The following is a 21,369-nucleotide window of genomic DNA, read 5'->3' as shown; positions in this document are numbered from 1 at the left end:
GGATGCAATTAGTTAATATATTACAAAGAGTGAATGTATCTAGATTTTTAAGTGCACTGCTCTGGGGCAAATTATTGTCAAGGTTATCCTTGACTTAAGAAAACTGAATGGAGAGGCTTCCATTTTCTTTTCTGGTAAAAATTTTATGAATTATTATACCATGTATCCTAAAGCTTGTTTTGTAGTTGTTTTTCAGTTGCTAAGTCATATCTGACTCTTTGAGACCCCCACGGACTGCAGCACGCCAGGCTTCCCTGTCCTTCACTATCTCCTGGAGTTTGCTCAAATTCATGTCCATTGAGTCAGTGATGCCATCCAACCATCTCATCCTCTGCCACCCTCTTCTCCTTCTGTCTTCAATCTTTTCCAATGAGTCAGTTCTTTGCATCAGGTGGCCAAAGTATTGGAGATTCAGCTTCAGCATCAGTCCTTCCAATGAATATTCAGGACTGATTTCCTTTAGGATTGACTGGTTTGATCTCCTTCTAGTCCAAGTGACTCTCAAGAGTCTTCTCTAACACCATAGTTCAAAAACATAAATTCTCTGGGGCTCAGACTTCCTTATGGTCCAACTCTCACATCTATACATGACTACTGGAAAAACCATAGCTTTGACTAGACAGACCTTTGTCAACAAAGTGATGTCTCTGCTTTTTAATATGCTGTCTAGGTTTGTCATAGCTTTCCTTCCAAGGAGCAAGCATCTTTTAATTTCATGGCTGCAGTTACCATCTGCAGTGATTTTGGAGCCCAAGAAAATAAAGTCTGTCACTGTTTACATTTTTTCCCCTACATATTTGCCATGAAGTAATGGGACTGGATGCCATGATCTTAGTTTTTGAATGTTGAGTTTTAAGTCAGCTTTTTCACTTTCCTCTTTCACCTTCATCAAGAGGCTCTTTAGTTCCTCATCAGAGATGTTATTTTAAAATCAGCTTGACTATTTATTACTCATCTCTCCAACCAAAATGTAGCTTTTCTGAGAGCAGAGATCTTGCTAGTGTGGTAACTGCAGTGTCAATCGTATGTCCAGCTCTATTACAATGCCTGGTACATGTTAGGTGCCCAAGAATATTTGTTGAAAGAACTAATGAATATGTTAAGTAACTAGCACAGCACCCATTCACACATTTTACATCCTTTTCTTCCCTTTTTTTTTTTTTTTTAAATCCCTGGGTTAAACAATGTGCCTGTGTGAGTCCTTTGAAATGAAAAGCATTTCAACAAAATGAATTCACTGAATGCTGCTCAGGCATTTATAAATATAGACAGAAATATGGTCATTTATACGATATTATAGAATTTGAGGACGTGATTTCCATTCCAAGTGCTTGTGAGATCAAGTACAATAAAGAATATAAACAGATAAGCATTATAGAGGGCTTCCCTGGTGGCTCAGATGGTAAAGAATCTACCTGCCAATGGAGGACACACAGGCAATGCAGGTTCGATCCCTGGGTTGGGAAGATCCACTGAAGAAGGAAATGGCAACCACTCCAGTATTCTTGCCTGGGAAATCCCACGGACAGAGGAACCTGGTCAGCTACAGTCCATGGGGTTGCAAAGAGTTGGACACGACTGAGCGACTATCACTTTCACTTTCACTCCAAGCATCACAGAAGCACAATAAGCTTCTAATTTTCATCACTTTGCTGATGCATTCATTCTGTTTGTGATGCTACATCACTGGTGCACAGCTCATACAGCAGACTGAAGGAGATAAGAACAAGCTTTCTCTTCATTCTGCTCTCACTAGCAAAGGAGACTTGACCCTCTTTTCTCAGTCCAAGTGCAAACTGCCACGACTGGTATTATCAGCCTACTCACCACTGTGGCTGGGCAGAAACATCCTTGTACCTCAAGGCAACAACACTTTGGATTTCCAAATTCAAACCCAGGTGGCACATTCCATTCTACAATTTTCCAACTGGCACCAATTCAGGAGGAGATATTATTCACCAGAATGGGCACTGACGACTGAATTTTGGCAGGCTGGGAGAACTGTCACTGTTCTGGAAGACACATGCCATGGGCTCCCAGGTGCACCAGAGTTTAGTAACATGGAACCAAATGTGTTTTGAATGGAGAAACAGACCTTAGATGCTACATTCTCATTTTTATAGGTGAAGAAACTGAGGCTTAAGGGGAAAGGTGGGCCAAGGTCATGAGTGGGAACCCTGTGGGAACTCTGATTTCTTCTCAACAGAGTTCTTTTTGTTATACCAAGTTTAGCTCAGGGTGGATTTGGACAGAAGCTCATGCCTTAGTATCGAAGTATTAATACAGAGGTACTGTTCAGGCTCTCTCCTCTGCAGTGAATTTGTCCATCCTCTCAACCACCTCTAATGAGTCACTGAAGATGCACAGGCCTCACGTTCAACAAGCCCAAAGGATAGTTTTAAAAACCAATAATTGTATCCTTAGTGTCTCCATACATTCCTTTGAAATAGAGTCTACCATCCATTTTTTAGAATGAAATATATCTTATAAACCTTTAAAAATATTTTCATCATTTATTCATTAAACAACGATTTATCAGCGTGGGTACCTACTATTTTTCCAGCAGTATGCAAAGCAGTGGGTGAAGGGTAGGAGAATGAAAGACTAGAGACCCAGACTTTACCCAGCTCTGCCACAAAGAATTAAAACAGTGTTAACAGAAGTACAGGAGATTATTTATCCCAAAGTCCAAGTATCAGAATTATATCAACTATAGTAAACTTGATACCAATGTTCTTGCCTGGAGAATCCCAGGGACGGCGGAGCCTGGTGTGCTGCCGTCTATGGGGTCACACAGAGTCGGACACAAGTGAAGCATCTTAGAAGCAGCAGCAGCAACAAGCTCAAATACTTTGTCCACCTGATGCGAAGAACTGACTCATTGGAAAAGACCTTGATGCTGGGAAAGATTGAAGGCAGGAGGAGAAGGGGACAACAGATGATGAGATGGTTGGATGGCATTACCAACTCGATGGATATGAGTTCAAGCAAGCTCCGGGAATTGGTGATGGACAGGGAAGCCTAGTGTGCTGCACAGTTCATGGGGTCGCAAAGAGTCTGACAAGACTGAGTGACTGAACTGAACTGGAGCACTAATTACTGACTAGTGACTTTACTCACCTTATTCAATTAATCCTCATATCAGTTATATAAGACGGTTAGCATTATCTCCTAATCTTAGAGATAAGATAACCAAGGCACAGAGAATAATTAACTTGTTCAAGGACATATAACTACTTAATGGTTGGATTCAGGATTTGAGATCAGGCAAACTGACTTCAGAGCAGATCTTAATCATTGTTTCACACTACTTCTAAAACACGGAATTATTTTAAAAACCATAAAAAAAGAATTTATATTTTTTAATGTTTTAAAGAGGATTTAGATTTTCATGCATGCTTTTATACTTTAGTTTCAAACTAAATATTTGTAATAAAGGCAATTAAGAGTAACAATTTCTATTACTATTTTTAAATGGCTTCTTGGGAAGTATAATTTTTGTAATAAAAATATAGCCTAAAAAATGGAAAATGAATACAGGATAGTAGAGACAACTAACATCTTTAGGTACAGGTTGGTAACCTTCTCACTAGTAATCAACCATTATAAGTATTAAATCCTCTTCTTTTTTCCCATAGTGGCATTCAAGAGAAAAATCTACAACTCTTGAAACTGAACTTTCAGTTTTGCTTTTTAGTTAAGACATACATATGTTAAAGCTCTTTTATTTCTTTTATCACATCTTACAGGATGAAACATCTCTTTATAATTTCTTATGCTCGGTGGGGACTTGATGATTGATAGATATAAAGATTTTGTTTTGCAAGATGAAAGAGTTCTGGAAGTCGGTTGCATAACATGAATATGCTTAATAGTACTAAGCTGTACATTAAAAATGGTTAAGATGGTAATTTTTACGTTACATGTACTTTACCACAACTAAAAATTAAAATTTCTTGTGCTCTTTTAGAATTATAATACTTAAATTTCAATTGCTAAATTAGGACAAATAAAGTTCCAGACATTCCACATATGTGATTTTGTTTGTGTTACAGTACAGAGAAAGAAGTGATAAATTTTTATTACAGGGAGAATAACAGAAATTTTGTGTAGCTTAGGAATTCATCTGAATTGTATCTTCTTCATATGTAATTGATGGGGAAACAGTGGAAACTGTCAGACTTTATTTGTTTGGGCTCCAAAATCACTGCAGATGGTGATTGCAGCCATGAAATTAAAAGATGCTGACTCCTTGGAAGGAAAGTTATGACCAAGCTAGATAGCATATTCAAAAGCAGAGATATTACTTTGCCAACAAAGGTCTGTCTAGTCAAGGCTATGGTTTTTCCAGTGGTGATGTATGGATGTGAGAGTGGGACTGTGAAGAAAGCTGAGCGCTAAAGAATTGATGCTTTTGAACTGTGGTGCTGGAGAAGACTCTTGCGGGTCCCTTGGACAGCAAGGAGATCCAACCAGTCCGTCCTAAAGGAGAACAGTCCTGGGTGTTGGAAGGACTGGTGCTGAGGCTGAAACTCCAGTACTTTGGCCACCTCATGTAAAGAGTTGACTCATTGGAAAAGACCCTGATGCTGGGAGGGATTGGAGGCAGGAGGAGAAGGGGACGACACAGGATGAGATCGCCGGTTGGCATCACCGACTCGATGCACATGCGTTTGGGTGAACTCCAGGAGTTGGTGATGGACAGGGAAGCCTGGCATGCTGCGATTCATGGGGCTGCAAAGAGTCAGACACGACTGAGCGACTGAACTGAACTGAACTTAACTTCATGGTTTATTTCTTTTTTTAAATTGAAGTATAGTTGATTTACAATGTTATATTAGTTTTGGATGTACAACACAGTGATTCAATATTTTTATAGATTATATTCTATTTAAAGTTATAATATTATAGTTTTATATCTTATTTATTTTATACCTACTAGCTGGTACCTCTTGATCCCCTTCCCTCCTCTTGCCCCTCCTTTAAGCACACAGTTTCTAAAGGCATTTTTAGGCTCTGACAGTCTGGGAGTTGGTAGAATTTCAATATGTGACGTGGGAAGGACACTTCAAAAAGAAAAGTAACTTAAACAAAAGTATTGCAGCATGAAAGTGTAATTCGCAAAGCTCTGCTAAGTGGTGGCGCTGTGATGGTATAATCAGGATATACATACGGCAGAAGGGCTGTGAGGTAAGGTTGAAAGGTAGGATGGAGCCAGTTCCTTGCTCCCTGGTTTGCCAATAACCAGGAGAGGGCCCTCTGAAGACCTGTGAAGCTAACAATTTGGAATCTTGGGAATGATGAAACAGAAACCTTAAGACACATACTCTGGAAGAGAGATATCTACTTAAATGTTATTTCCAAGGTTCTTGATTTTGTATTATACTTTGGGGATTTTTTTCCAAAATAAAGAGGAAATCCTGAGGCCAAAAGTAGTTTCTCTCCTCATGTCAACAGTTCTGATATGTGTCTATGTTCACTTGAATGACTTAAAGACTTAAAAGTCTGTCTCTCTATTATTTATGTATAGGAAACATAAAACTAGGTCATCAAACCCCACCTCCTCTTCATCTTTCTTTTAAATGGGGTCCTTTGTGCAAGTCTTTTTCCTTTAATTATCTGGCAATTACACATTTTATTTCTATCCTTGATGTGGTTACCACCAACTTTGTTTTTTTAAACATGCACGTTTTATTTATCAAGTTTAACCAGTAGCTTTACTGTCCTCCCAAGTTTGTATATTTCAAGACTGATCACGGTTCTTTTCTCTTTACTCCCTTTACTCCCTGTCACGTATTATTGCCTGGTATCTTAATTTGACCTTATTTTCATGCTCTCTAAATTAATCATTATTTTTGTTGTTATTCTGTACTGTCATTTTTCCTATTTTCATTTGTTTTAGATTTACTCACATGTATACCTATTTCTCTGGGCTTCCCTGATAGCTCAGTTGGTAAAGAATCCGCCTGCACTGCAGGAGACCTGGGTTCAATCCCTGGGTTGGGAAGATCCCCTGGAGAAGGAAAAGGCTACCCACTCTAGCATTCTGGCCTGGAGAATTCCACGGCCTGTACAGTCCATGGGGCCAGAAAGAGTCAGACATGACTGAGTGACTTTCACTTTCACTTTCTTTCACTTCACCTATTTCTCTAGTCTCCATTTTTTTTTTCATGTCACTACTTCCTTCTGTATTCAATTTCCTCAATTTCCTGCTTCTTCTTTTGTTTAAATATTTATTTATTTGTTCCTTTACTTATTTGGCTGTGCCAGGTCTTTGGTTGCAGCACTTAGGATCTTTGATCTTCATTGATGGATGCAAGGCATGTGGGATCTAGTTCCCTGACCAGGGATCGAACCCAGACCCCTGCGTTAAAAGTGTGGAGACTTAGCCACTGGATCAGCAGGGAAGTCCTCAATTTCCTGCTTCATGAAGAATATCCATTTTTATTAGTCCTTTTAGAAATTATCTCTGAGATGTAAATTTGATGTCTTTATCTGACTAAAATTGTCTCTATTTTACCCTCACTCTTGAACAAAGGTCTAACTAGATGGAAAAGTCTAGATTGGGTGGGATTTCTTTTTTCTCTCAGGTTTTGAGGGCATTATTCTTTTGTTATTTTGCCACTGTTCTTGGCTCAATTGTGGTTTCCTGTAGGATATCTCTTTTATCTTTGGATGTTCTTAATACCTACTTTTAATCTTTGCTGCCATGCAGTTTCACCACAATATGTCTAGAATTGGCTTTATTTCTATTTATCCTTTGGAATTCAATGTGCTTCCTAATTGAGGTCTTTCATCGGTTTTGGAAAAATTTCAACCATTACCTCTGAGTATTGTCTCTTTTCCATTCTCTCTATTCTCTCTTTCTAGAACTATTATTAAACACGTATTACATCTTCTCATTCTATCCTCCATGTCTCTTAACTTTGCTTTCATAGTTTTCTTTTCTTCTTCTCCTTGAGAGGCATTGTGGGTAAGTTCTACCTTATCTTCCAGTCTACCAGCTTTTCTCTTTAGCAGTGTCTAATCTCCTCTTTAAACTCTATTTGTCATATCTACCTTATATTATTCATGGTGTGTGTGTATTAGTTGCTTAGTCATGTCTGACTCTTTGTGACCTCATGGACTATAGCCCGCCAGGCTCCTCTGTCCATGGTGTTCTCCAAACATGAATACTGGAGTGGGTTGTCATTCCCTTCTCCAGGGTATCTTCTCAACCCAGGGATCAAACTCAGATCTCTTGCATTGTAGGCAGGTTCTTTACCATCTGAGTCACCTGGGAAGCCGCATTATACATGGTATCCATTTCTAAACTCATATTTTTAATTTTTTATTTGTTTTTAATTGTTTAAATATATTAATTTTACATATTAAAACATCATCTTATAGTTTTAGATCTTTTATCACCTTAAGAGGGTTTTTTGTTTTATTCTGCTAGGTACCTCAGGGTATATCACTGGCTGAGTATACTTTTTGTGTTAATTAATCAACTTTCAGGATCCATATCACATAGGTAGTAGAAATATAAACTCTGAACCCAACTTCAGACAGACCTATCATTCTGAATTCTGAGAGAGACTTTTCTTCTTCTCAGAGACTAGGCTGAGAAAGACAACTGTTTTGTGACTATATATTAAGGAGACTTTTTTTTCTAACTACCATGTTACTGAAAGTCCCATCTCATTTGTGGGTTTCAGCTTTAATGCTCATCTTATGAAGACTCAAGTCTTCATTTTCTCTTCCTGTGTGTGTATTTAAAACCAAGTTCCAAGGTTACCAACACAGATATCTCAAGAGGCCTGATACAATATCATCTGACACACTTACTACTCAGTTCATCTTCATTTTCAGCCGCTGGAGAGTCCCTTACTTTCCTGCAAGTTCAGCTATGTATTAGAATGTTGTTACTTTTTTTTCAGAGCTGTTGGGAGTTTAGTGGTAGAAGATTTGGGGGTTTGAGTCCAAATTACTGCTGGAAACAGAATTAAGATCATTATGCTTTTTTCTGAGCTTCAGATAAGAAGTTGAAAAGTTGACTTCAATTCAGCAAACATTTATTGGTCACTTAACTGATGATGAAATTTTTATATGTCAACTTAGCTAGGCTCTTGTGCACTGCTGTTTGGTTAAACGCTAGTTTAGCTGTTGCTATGAAAGTATTAGGTAGATGTGATTAAAGTCCACAATCAGTTGACTTTAAGCAAAGGAGATTATACTTGATAATGTGTGTGGAACTCACCCAATCAGTTATAAGCCTTAAAAGCAAAAACCCAGGTTTCCCAGAGAAGGAATTCTGCCTCAAGAGTAACAGAAAAATCTTGCCTGAGTTTCCAGCCTGCTGGCCTGCTCTACAAATTTCAAACTTAAGTCTGCAAAATCAACTCTTGCCCAAGTTCCTAGCCTGTAGCTTGCCCCACAAATTCTGCCTTGCCAGCCCCTACAACCACATGAACCAATTCCTTAAAATCAATATACACATCTATATATCTCCTATTGGATCTGTTTCTCCACAGAAACCTAACTGATATATTCATTGTGAATAAGGCCCTGTGATGGACAAAAAGATGAATAAGATTCCATCACTTTCCTTGCCCTCACAGAACATATAATCTAGTGATAGACAAATAGTTACCCCCCAAAATAAAGTGCATGTAAAGTTACTTCAGTCGTGTCTGACTCTGCGACCCTATGAACTATAGCCTGCCAGGCTCCTCTGTCCATGGAATTCTCCAGGCAAGAATATTGGAGTGGGTTGCCATGCCCTTTTCCAGGGGATCTTCCTGATCCAGGGATTGAACCCATGTCTCCTGTATTCTTTACCACCAGGCTACCTGGGATAACTCAAACCATTATAAAGTTTAAAGGTTTAAGCCTTTAAACCTTAAGGTCACATTATAGTTTAAAGGTTATTTGTTCACCTATTCCATAAACATTTATTAAGCATCTGTTGTTAGTGGGATGCTGCTAGTTGCCAGAGATAGAAAATGTAAAGCACAGATATCTCCCTTGGAACACTGTCTAGTGTGGGAGTCAGGTACAGATAGATAAAATACAGCATGTAGTACAAAGATAGAGACAGGTAGATTCTATCGTGTGAGTAGCCGAACTCAGCGTGGAGGGTCGGGGAAGTCCCCCTGGAAGAGGTGATGCCTGATAGCCCGCCCTAAATTTAAATGGGACTTTGGTTGTTTTTCAGTCGCTCAGTCATGTCCGACTCTCTGTGACCTCATGGACTGCAGCATGCCGGGCTTCCCTGTCCTTCACCATTTCCTGGAGTCTGCTCAAACTCATGTCCATCGAGTTGGTGATACCAACCAACCATCTCATCCTCTGTTGTCCCCTTCTCCTCCTCCCTTGAATCTTTCCCAGCATCAGGGGACTCAGCTAGGCAAAAGTGAGGTAGGGATTCTAGGCAAATGGACAGCATTAGAAAGGAATGGAAGTAGAAAATAACAGGTTGCAAAGTTCCTGCATATAAAATATGAGGCAGGAAATGGTGGGAGACGGGGCTAAGAAGCAATACGACGGAAGGAGGGAGCATAATATTGAAGGGTTCTTGAAGTGGTGTTTCAACTTGATGGAAAAATGAGTAATATTTTAATAGGTGAAGATGAGGAGGGAAGAAAGAAAACATAGTATTCTGGGAGAAAACACAGGATGCATGAAGGGGATGCTGGGAAATAAGAATACAGAGGTAGATTATGGCCAGACTACAGAGAGCTCTGAGTGACTGATGACTCCCAGAGTAGAGGCTTAAATGTACTCCCTCAGGTAGTGGCTAGAGGCCTGTGACAAACAGAAGCTAATCAGGAAATTGCGGTTATAAACACCTACCACCTCCAAGGGCTTGGAAGGCCCTGAAAGACACACCTGGCCATGGCATTCAGCTCCCTCAGAAAGACCAGGAAACATCTGTGCCACTGTGACCTGCCTGAATCCGCTCTCTCCCCATCCTTCTTGGCACCGCAAAAGCTGGGAACAGAACAAAGGCTAAGGCAAGCCCCAGCCTGGGTTCTAGAGAAAAACAATAACAAGAGGGGGGCGAACCTGATTTATTAGTGGAGAAGAAGAGGTGGACCCTGTCAGGTCTCATCAAGGAGAATATAATAAAAGACTCATTGTTACTGTCTTCTACCCTTGTGAAATGGGGCTCTCCACAGTAAACTGATTGAATGAACACTGGCCTGGAAAGGAAACCTGGGTTCTAGTCCAGATTCTGTCACTAGCTTGCTGTGTGGATTAGGCAAGTTGTTTCACTTCTGTGGGTCTCTGTTTCCCCATTTACTGTAGCTACTATAAAAGTTAAAATTTTACGTAAGGCTCACATTTGCCATCTGCATTCTATTTCTACTGGATCGTGTTGATTTAAACCTTTGCCATGCCCAGCAAAAAAGGTGACAGTGTATCTCTCTGACCAATATCTTTAGGATAAAATATGGACCCCTAAACTTCCTCACACTCTACCAAAACACACTTTATTTGGTGCCAACAGCATATGGATTACTTAGAGTTCTTGCAGTGGACAAAGTCTACGAGTGAGGGAGACAAATGAAGAAAGTCATTCTATTTTGTGCTTAAATACTGGACTGCTGTTTCATAGAAGCATGTGAGACTTTCAGCAGGGTTTTTCATCTCTATGCCAGTTTCCTCTACTATAAAATGAGATAAGATCACTTTCCACCTTGCTTTTTAATTGGCATTTCCCAAAGCTTCTCATATAATATCTCACTCAACATTTACAACCACTTAGAGATTTAGACAGAGTAAGATCATTCTCTCCACTTTATAGATGAGTAAACTAAGTCAAGAAAAGCTTCCTTTGCTTATGCACATAAAACTGAGCCTTTGAACTTGGTTCTTCCAACTGTAAAGTCACTGCTGTCTCCATTACTTGATGCTGCCTGTCACTGCACAAAACTCACTTGTCGTAATGCTCTTCCTCACTCTTTAGCTCCTCTTCTGTATGCGCCATCTCCCTAACCAGACTATGTTCTTTGAATGTGCTACCCATGCCATGTTCATATCTGAAGCCACAATACTATCTAACGCCCGTCATCAGTAGGAACTCGAAATTGAGACTAAGTCAAGTAACTCAGAGGGTAAAGAATCCACCGGCAATAAGAGAGACCTGGGTTTTATCCCTGGCTCGGGAAGATTCCCTGGAGAAGGAAACGGCAACCCACACCGATATTCTTGCCTGGAGAATTCCATGAACAGAGGAGCCTGGCGGACTATAGTCCTTGGGGTCACAGAGTCAGACACAACTGAGCAACGAACACCAACACTTAAAATGTGGTACACAGGGCCAAGATAGGAAGAGCTGGGTGGGAATCCCTGTTTCCCAACACACTGCAGGAAGGGTGAAGCTTGCCTCTGGAGAAGATGCTGCAGATTGCTCGGCAGGAAGTTCAGTCCTTTTAAGAAGGGCAAAAGGCAGAAAACAGATACGCAGGAGAGGATTTAGCTTTGACTAACTGCAACCTCAAGGCAGAGGTTTTAGCAGGTTATATAACAGATTCTGGCACTATCTTCTTATATCATCCAGAGTGCTGCTGATTCCAGTCCCGATGTTTTTCAGAGAGGGTGGGCTGGGAAATAGTTCTCTGTCTCCGAGGGCCTTTGTAAACAATGAATAATGAGATCTTATAGAGTCAGTACTGAACAGTACAAAATCCAGAGCAGCACATCTTTAGTAATTTCCAGCATTTCTTTGTAGATTTTGAGATGAGATTTAAACAAAACAGGAGAGTCCTTTTCCTAAAGACTACACCTTGGTAAGATATAATTTAGGGACTATATCCACCTTTCTCAACATTGAATCCAAAGCTGTCACTCAAAAATTATATGCTGAATGACTCAGTAGTCATTACTGAAAGAATGTTCCTAGTTTTCCCTAGGAATAAAAACTGGGTCCAGTGATGCTATATTTCGAAGCTTGTGAGCAAGGAGAAATCATGGCGCTGGTACATTTTAAGTGAGTCCTTTTACATATCCATGAAGGTAGGAAAGAGGTATGTGGTTGTAACTAACTGCATTGATTTCATGTAACTACCAGGAAATATATTCACTTTACACCCAAATTCTTGGGTGACACTGAAGCTTCAACAGGTCTTTTCCATTGAGTAAGATCTTTCCATCAGGTGGCCAAAGTACTGGAGTTTCAGCTTCAGCATCAGCCTTTCCAATGAATATTTAGGACTAATTTCCTTTGGGATTGACTGGTTGGATCTCCTTGCAGTCCAAGGGACTCCCAAGAGTCTTCTCCAACACCACAGTTCAAGAGCATCAATTCTTCGACACTCAGCTTTCTTTATACTCCAACTCTCACATCTATACATGACTACTGGAAAAACCATAGCTTTGACTAGATGGACCTTTGTTGGCAAAGTAACATCTCTGCTTTTTAATATGCTATCTAGGTTGGTCATAACTTTTCTTCCAAGGAGTAAGCATCTTTTAATTTCATGGCTGCAATCACCATCTGCAGTGATTTTGGAGCCCCAGAACATAAAGTCTGACACTGTTTCCACTGTTTCCCCATCTATTTCCCATGAAGTGATCGGGCTGGATGCCATGATCTTACTTTTCTGAATGTGGACTTTTAAGCCAACTTTTTCACTCTCCTCTTTCACTTTCATCAAGAGGCTCTTTAGTTCTTCTTTGCTTTCTGCAAAGAAGTGGTGTCATCTGTGTATCTGAGATTAATGATATTTCTCACAGCAATCTTGATTCCAACTTGTGCTTCATCCAGCCCAGCATTTTGCATGATGTACTCTGCATATAAGTTAAATAAGCAGGGTGACAATATACAGCTTCAATGTACTCCTTACCCAATTAGGAAGCAGTCTATTCCATGTCCAGTTCTAACTGTTGCTTGTCAACCTGCATACAGATTTCTCAGGAGGCAGGTCAGGCGGTCTGATATTCCCGTCTCTTTAAGAATTTTCCACAGATCGTTGTGATCCACACAGTCAAAGGCTTTGGCATAGTCAGTAAAGAAGAAGATGTTTTTCTGGAACTCTCTTGCTTTTTCCATGATCCAACAGATGTTGGCAATTTGATCTCTGGTTCCTCTGCTTTTTCTAAAACCAGCTTGAACATCTGGAAGTTCACAGTTCACATACTGCTGAAGCCTGGCTTAGAGAATTTTGAGCATTACTTTACTAGCATGTGAGATGAGTGTAATTGTGTGGTAGTCTGAACATTCTTTGGCATTGCCTTTCTTTGGAATTGGAATGAAAACCGATCTTTCCCAGTCCTGTGGCCACTGCTGACTTTTCCAGATTTGCTGACATATTGAATGCAGCACTTTCATAGCATCATCTTTCAGGATTTGAAATAGCTCAACTGGAATTCCATCACCTCCACTAGCTTTGTTTGTAGTGATGCCTCCTAAAGCCCACATGACTTCACATTCCAGGATGTTTGGCTCTAGGTAAGTATCACACCATTGTGGTTATCTTGGTCATGAAGATCTTTTTTGTACAGTTCTGTGTATTCTTGCCACCTCTTCTTAATACCTTCTGCTTCTGTTAGGTCCATAGCATTTCTGTCCTTTATTGTGCCCATCTTTGCATGAAATGTTCCCTTGGTATCTCTAATTTTCTTGAAAAGATCTCCAGTCTTTCCCATTGTATTGGTTTTCTGTATTTCTTTCATTGATCACTTTAGAAGGCTTTCTTATCTCTCCTCACTATTCTTTGGAACTCTGCATTCAGTTTGGTATATCTTTCCTTTTCTCTTTTGCCTTTAGCTTCTCTTTTCTCAGCTATTTGTAAAGCTTCCTCAGACAACCATTTTGGCTTTTTGCATTTCTTTTTCTTGAGGATGGTCTTGATCACTGCCCCCTGTACAATGTCACGAACCTCCGTCCATAGTTCTTCAGGCACTCTGTCTATCAGATCTAATCCCTTGAATCTACTTGTCACTTCCACTGTATAAGCGCAAGGGATTTGATTTAGGTCATACCTGAATGGTCTAGTGGTTTTCCCTACTTTCTTCAATTTAAGTCTGAAAATGGCAATAAAGAGTTCATGATCTGAGCCACAATCAGCTCCCAGTCTTGTTTTTGCTGACTGTAGAGAGCTTCCCCATCTTTGGCTGCAAAGAATATAATCAATCTGATTTCAGTATTGACCATCTGGTGATGTCCATGTGTAGAGTTTTCTCTTGTATTGTTGGAAGAGGGTGTTTGTTATGACCAGTGCATTCTCTTGGCAAAACTCTATTAGCCTTTGCCCTGCTTCGTTTTTGTACTCCAAGGCCAAATTTGCTGGCTACTCCAGGTAGCTCTTGACTTCCTACTTTTGCATTCCAGTCCCCTATAATGCAAAAAATGCAAATGCAAAAAAGCAAAATGGCTGTCTGGGGAGGCCTTACAAATAGCTGTGAAGAGAAGAGAGGTGAAAAGCAAAGGAGAAAAGGAAAGACATAGGCATTTAAATGCAGAGTTCCAAAGAATAGCAAGAAGAGATAAGAAAGCCTTCTTCAGCGATCAATGCAAAGAAATAGAGGAAAACAACAGATTGGGAAAGACTAGAGATCTCTTCAAGAAAATTAGAGATACCAAGGGAACATTTCATGCAAAGATGGGCTCGATAAAGGACAGAAATGGTATGGACCTAACAGAAGCAGAAGATATTAAGAAGAGGTGGCAAGAATACACAGAAGAACTGTACAAAAAAGATCTTCACAACCCAGATAGTCATGATGATGTGATCACTAATCTAGAACCAGACATCTTGGAATGTGAAGTCAAGTGGGCCTTAGAAAGCATCACTACGAACAAAGCTAGTGGAGGTGATGGAATTCCAATTGAGCTGTTTCAAATCCTGAAAGATGATGCTATGAAAGTGTTGCACTCAATATGCCAGCAAATTTGGAAAACTCAGCAGTGGCCGCAGGACTGGAAAAGGTCAGTTTTCATTCCTATTCCAAAGAAAGGCAATGCAAAAGTATGCTCAAACTACTGCACAATTGCACTCATCTCACATGCTAGTAAAGTAATGCTCAAAATTCTCCAAGCCAGGCTTCAGCAATACGTGAACTGTGAACTCCCTGACATTCAAGCTGGTTTTAGAAAAGGCAGAGGAACCAGAGATCAAATTGCCAACATCCGTTGGATCATGGAAAAAGCAACAGAGTTCCAGAAAAACATCTATTTCTGCTTTATTGACTATGCCAAAGCCTTTGACTGTGTGGATCACAATAAACTGTGGAAAATTCTGAAAGAGATGGGAATACCAGACCACCTGACCTGCCTCTTGAGAAATCTGTATGCAGGTCAGGAAGCAACAGTTAGAACTGGACATGGAACAACAGACTGGTTCCAAATAGGAAAAGGAGTTCATCAAGGCTATATATATATAGTGTCACCCTGCTTATTTAACTTCTATGCAGAGTACATCATGAGAAACGCTGGACTGGAAGAAACACAAGCTGTAATCAAGATTGCCGGGAGAAATATCAATAACCTCAGATATGCAGATGACACCACCCTTATGGCAGAAAGTGAAGGGGAGCTAAAAAGCCTCTTGATGAAAGTGAAAGAGGAGAGCGAAAAAGTTGGCCTAAAGCTCTACATTCAGAAAACGAAGATGATGGCATCTGGTCCCATCACTTCATGGGAAATAGATGGGGAAACAGTGGAAACAGTGTCAGACTTTATTTTTTTGGGCTCCAGAATCACTGCAGATGGTGACTGCAGCCATGAAATTAAAAGACGCTTACTCCTTGGAAGAAAAGTTATGACCAACCTAGATAGCATAGTCAAAAGCAGAGACATTACTTTGCCGACTAAGGTCCGTCTAGTCAAGGCTATGGTTTTTCCTGTGGTCATGTATGGATGTGAGAGTTGGACTGTGAAGAAGGCTGAGCGCCGAAGAATTGATGCTTTTGAACTGTGGTATTGGAGAAGACTCTTGAGAGTCCCTTGGACTGCAAGGAGATCCAACCAGTCCATTCTGAAAGAGATCAGCCCTGGGATTTCTTTGGAGGGAATGATGCTGAAGCTGAAACTCCAGTACTTTGGCCACCTCATGAGAAGAGCTGACTCATGGGAAAAAACTCTGATGCTGGGAGGGATTGGGGGCAGGAGGAGAAGGGGACGACTGAGGATGAGATGGCTGGATGGCATCACGGACTCGATGGATGTGAGTCTGGGTGAACTCTGGGAGATGGTGATGGACAGGGAGGCCTGGCGTGCTGCGATTCATGGGGTCGCAAAGAGTCGGACATGACTGAGCGACTGAACTGAACTGATAATGAAAAGGACATCTTTTTTGGGTGTTAGTTCTAGAAGGTCTTGTAGGTCTTCAGAGAACCATTCAACTTCAGCTTTTTCAGTATTACTGGTTCAGGCATACTTGGATTACTGTGATATTGAATGGTTTGCCTTGAAAACGAACAGAGATAATTCTGTCGTTTTTGAGAGTGCACCCAAGAACTGCATTTCTGACTCTTTTGTTGACTATGAGGGCTACTCCATTTTTTCTAAGGGATTCTTGCCCACAGTAGTAGATATAATGGTCATCTGAGTTAAATTTGCCCATTCCAGTCCATTTTAGTTAACTGATTCCTAAAATGTCAATGTTCATTCTTGCTATCTCCTGTTTGTCCGCTTCTCATTTACCTTGATTCATGGACCTAACATTTCAGGTTCCTATGCAATATTGTTCTTTACAGCATCAGACTTTACTTCTATCACCAGTCATATCCACAGCTGGACGTTGTTTTTGCTTTGGTTCCATCTCTTAATTCTTTTTCTGTTAATTCTTTTTCTTTCTTAGTTATTTCTCCACACTTCTCCAGTAGCATATTGGGCACCTACCAACCTGGGGAGTTCATCTTTCCGTGTCCTATCTTTTTCCCTTTTCATACTTTTCATGGGGTTCTCAAGGCAAGAATACTGAAGTGGTTTGCCATTCTCTTCTCCAGTGAACCACGTTTTGTCAGAACTCTCTGCCATGACCCATCCATCTTGGGTGGCCCTACACAGCATGCCTCATACTTCCATTGAGTTAGACAAGGCTAGAATAGCCTTTCCAATAAATGGTGCTGAGACAACTGGATATCAACATGTAAAAAAGTACAGCTGAACCCTTACTTCACATTGTATTCAAAACTAACTAAAAATGGATCATAGCCTTAGTGTAAGATAAAAGCTGTAAAACTCTTAAAATTTTCTTTTAAGAAATACAGAGGGATAAATCTTCATTACCTTGGGTTAGGCAATATTTTTTTAGATATGCACCAAAAGCATAAGTAACCAAAAAGGAAAAAAAAAAAACAAAACAAAAAAACAGGCTTCATGAAGACCTTTTGTGCATCAAAGGACATCATCAAAAGTAAAAAGACAACCCACAGAATGAGAGAGAATATCTGCAAATCATATATCTGATAAGGGCCTAGGGCCAGATTATAAAAAGAACTCTTGCAACACAACAATGAGAAAACAACCCATTTTTTAAGGGCAAAGGACTTGAATAGACATTTCTCCAAAGAAGACATATAAAGGGCAAACAAGTATATGAAAAGATTTTTAACATCATTAGCCATTAGGGCAATGAAAATCAAAACCACTATGAGATACTTCTTCATACCCACTAGGATGGCTGTAACAAAAAAAGACAGACAGTAAGTGTTGGCAAGCTTGTGGAGATATGGAAACTCTCATATATTGCTGGTGGAAATGTAAAATGGTGCTGCCACTTTGGAAAACAGTTTGACAGTTCCTCACAAATTTAATATAGAGTTACCATATGGCTCAGTAATTCTACTGCTTGGTATACACCCAAAAGAATGGCAAATAGGTATTTAAACAAATATTTTACATGAATGTCATAGCAGCACTATTTCAATTAGAAAAAGATGGCAACAGCCCTGAAGTTCATCAACCAATGAATAAATAAATAAAATGTGCTATATCCAAACAATGGAATATTATTCAGTGATAAAAAATAATTAAGTACCAATATATACTACAATATGAATGAACCTTAAAAACATGCTAAGCGAAATGAATTAGACACAAAAGACCACACTGGAGGATTTCATTTATATTAAATATCTGAAATAAGCAAATTCATAGAAAACAGGTTAATGGTTGTGAGGGTTAGCAAATGGGGAGATGTAAAGCAAATGCTTAACGGTACAGGGTTTCCTTTTGGGGTGGTGAAATGTCCTGGAGTTAGATAGTGGCAATGATGAACAACATTGTCAATGTCAAGGATTCTCTGATTCTTCAACAGTGAACAGTAGTCAATATCCCAGAGACAAATGACTCAATGCAGTGAATCATGGCTAAAAAGTTCCAGATTTCTCTTTCTTTAAAAAAAAAAAAAAGCCCACTAACTAGGACTACTCGGTAGACTGGTAACGTGGGCAATAAATTGACACCAAAAGCAAATTCAAAGCTTTTGAGTTAGAAGTCCCATTTAAGATGAAGATAAAGACCAGAGAAAAGAAGACCTACTAAAAGAGGAAGATGACTTTTTCTGAGGTATTCTATAGGGCTGCTTAGGAATTACCAGCTCTTTAAAAGTTCATTTACGGTTGTCTAAGGACATGAAGGAGACCTGGATGGGATGATGATAATAACAACAATGGCAACTAACATCTATTTGGGCATCATAACATGCCAAATAGTATGCTAAGTATATACACACCACAACTTATTAGGTAAGTATTATAATTATTGCTTCCCTGGTGGCTCAGTGGTAAAAGAATCTGCCTGCCAACACAGGAGACGCATGTTTGATCCCTGTGTTGGGAAGACCGGTATTCTTGCCTGGGAAAAGGAAAAACAGAAGTTTCATCAAGATAACTTGCCTTAGCTTGCTCAGCTAGTAAATGATAGGAGCCAGGATACAAATTCGTATCTGAATCTTTCCCAAGGTTGAGTCTTTAATCTATACACTCTGTGGCCTCTTACAGAACACTTAGATAGGCAGAACTGACCTCTCTCATCTCATATGTACCTCAAACCCTGGAGGTGAGTTGCCCGTATCATTGGGTCTTATTCTCTTCCTTACAGAGAAAAAAGACAGTACCAGGAAAAAAGATCAAGACGTTTGGCCATGGGGAAGGAAGGATGGGAGAGATGAAAAGAGAACTAACTGACTATTGAGCAAATATCAGGCACTTCATATATTTCCTTTTACATTAAAACAAGAGTGTATTTATTGATTTTCTGATACTATATAATTATCATAAAAATCTCAAGTAAAAAGGAGAAAGTAAAAAACTTTCTCAATCTCATTTCCCAAAGGCAAACTCTAACTGGTTTGATGAATACAAAATATAATGTAATAATAAACACTTGTACTTTGATTTCTGTAATCTTCATAATCCTGAAGATAGGTAGTATTATCTTCATTTTAGAGATAGATAAAAGCCTAGGGAGATTAAATACCTTGTCCAAGGTGGACAAGGTTCAAAACCAGAAAGCATGGTGACTTCAAAGTCCCGGTAACTTCAGTACTGTGCCTCTGGCAACTGTATCTTCTGTGCAGGTTCCCTGCCTAACACTTCTCCAAGTTCCCAGACCCCAGTTTTGTTCCTATCCTGCCTCCATCCTACTCCAATCCTATAAAATACTCCCTTAATTTCTGATAATGGCACTTTCTGATAAGAGAAAACAAGAATGAAAAATCTTCAACAGGTAAAGCTATTTAGGAATGGAATTACAGGCTATAAGCAGGAACAACCTGCAAACCTCACTGGGTCTCTATGGCTTTTTTCAGTTGAACAGCTCCATATTAGAAATAGGTATTTGCATCTTCTCCATATAATCTCTCTCCCGACACTTTGCATCTATTTCCCCCCTCTCTCTTTTAAGTAGATGGTCAGGAAGAGCTCTGGGAAAATCGGTTTCTAAATGGATTATATCTTTAAAAAAAGAGAAAAACAACACCTAAGCAAACAAACTAACAACAACAACCAAAACCAAACACTAAAGTATGAAGAATGCAAGTTTCCACTCGTAACATGCAGTACTATAGTGCAGAAGTTAGAAAAGAAGATGGCTGGAGTCTGATAACTTAATAACAGTTTACTTCTGAATGGAGAAGGGAAGATAAGAAGGTTTTACTTAAGACAAGGGTCCTGCACATAAAAAGAATGGAACTAGAGTTGAAAAGAGCTATTTCATAACATTTTTTTTAATGGCAATTCTTTTTTTTTTTTAGAGGAATAACATTTAAAAAATATATTTGGCTGCCTCGGGTCCCAGTTGCAGCATGAGGGATCTTTCTTGCGGTGCTCAGGTTCAGTAGTTGTGGCCTGAGGGCTTAGCTGTGCTGCATTATGTGGGATCTGAATTCCCTGACCAGGGATTGAACCCACATCCCTTGTACTGCAAGGTGAATTCGTTATCATTGGACCACCAAGAAAGTCCCTTGTGACAGTCTGTACAAAACAAAAACTTCAGTATATTCTTTTAGTCAAAGCCCTCTTCCCAATCCTACCCCCAAGCTGAAGCCCAGTCAATGTTAAAGGTATGGTCATCTTTAGCAAAAAGGGGGTTATGACTCACAGTTGCTAGGCTTATCAGTTTGTTAAGAAATGCATCATAGTAAGAAAAGCCCAGAAATGAGAGACAAGACATTTCGACTGTTTTCATCCAAGCTTTGCCACCAGTTTTCCTGGACAAGTCTCTTCAATCCTCCGGAAACTCAGATTCTCCCGTTGTAATATGGTGCTGTGTGCTGAGCTTAGTTGTTCAGTCATGTCTGACTCTTTACGACCCCATGGACTGTAGCCTGCCAGTCTGCTCTGTCCATGGGATTCTACAGGGATTCTACAGGCAAGAATACTGCTGTGGATTGCCATGCCTGCCTCTAGAGGATCTTCCCAAACCAAGGATCAAACCCAGCTTTGATCCACCTGCATTGCAGGTGGATTCTTTACTGTCTGAGCCACTAGGGAAGCCCTGTAATATGGTAGTTCAAGCAAATGACATCTAAAGCTGCTTCTAAAAAAGTGCTCTATAATGCTCCCTAGAGTTAGTCTTAGAGTCTTAGATTATAAAAAATCAGCCTTTCCCAAGTTGTGTTCTATGAAATTTATTAGGTGTTAGGTGGAAGCTCTTCTGTAGTCAAATGATTTTAGGAAATGCTGGCTTAAGACCCATCCTACACTGAAAAAGCAGAGATGATGAAAAAGCCATAATTTTCCATAATTTTACATGGCATTCTCTGAAATACAGTGTTGTATTCCAGGCCTCCGCATGAGTCATCTCAAATGGGAACGACCTCTCTGGATGACGATTAGCAACTGACCTAAGCAGAAAATTACATTACCCAGTCTGATTACAGTGACATCATTATACAGAGAAGCTCTCTGATAGAATAAGTATCCACTAATCCATTT

At 39.8% G+C, this 21,369-nt stretch overlaps 1 protein-coding gene across 1 annotated transcript in view; it reads right to left on the bottom strand.

Moving 5' to 3' along the window:
* SYN2 (synapsin II) overlaps positions 1-21,369 on the bottom strand; it is a 154,975-nt gene that overhangs the window by 61,368 nt on the left and 72,238 nt on the right. The window lies entirely within an intron of this gene.

The sequence above is a fragment of the Oryx dammah genome, unplaced genomic scaffold (assembly GCF_014754425.2).
Source record: "Oryx dammah isolate SB20612 unplaced genomic scaffold, SCBI_Odam_1.1 HiC_scaffold_9, whole genome shotgun sequence".
In the NCBI taxonomy this organism is placed as follows: domain Eukaryota; kingdom Metazoa; phylum Chordata; class Mammalia; order Artiodactyla; family Bovidae; genus Oryx; species Oryx dammah.
Note: the sequence above shows the minus strand (reverse complement) of the source record. Positions and strands in the feature narration are given on the sequence as shown.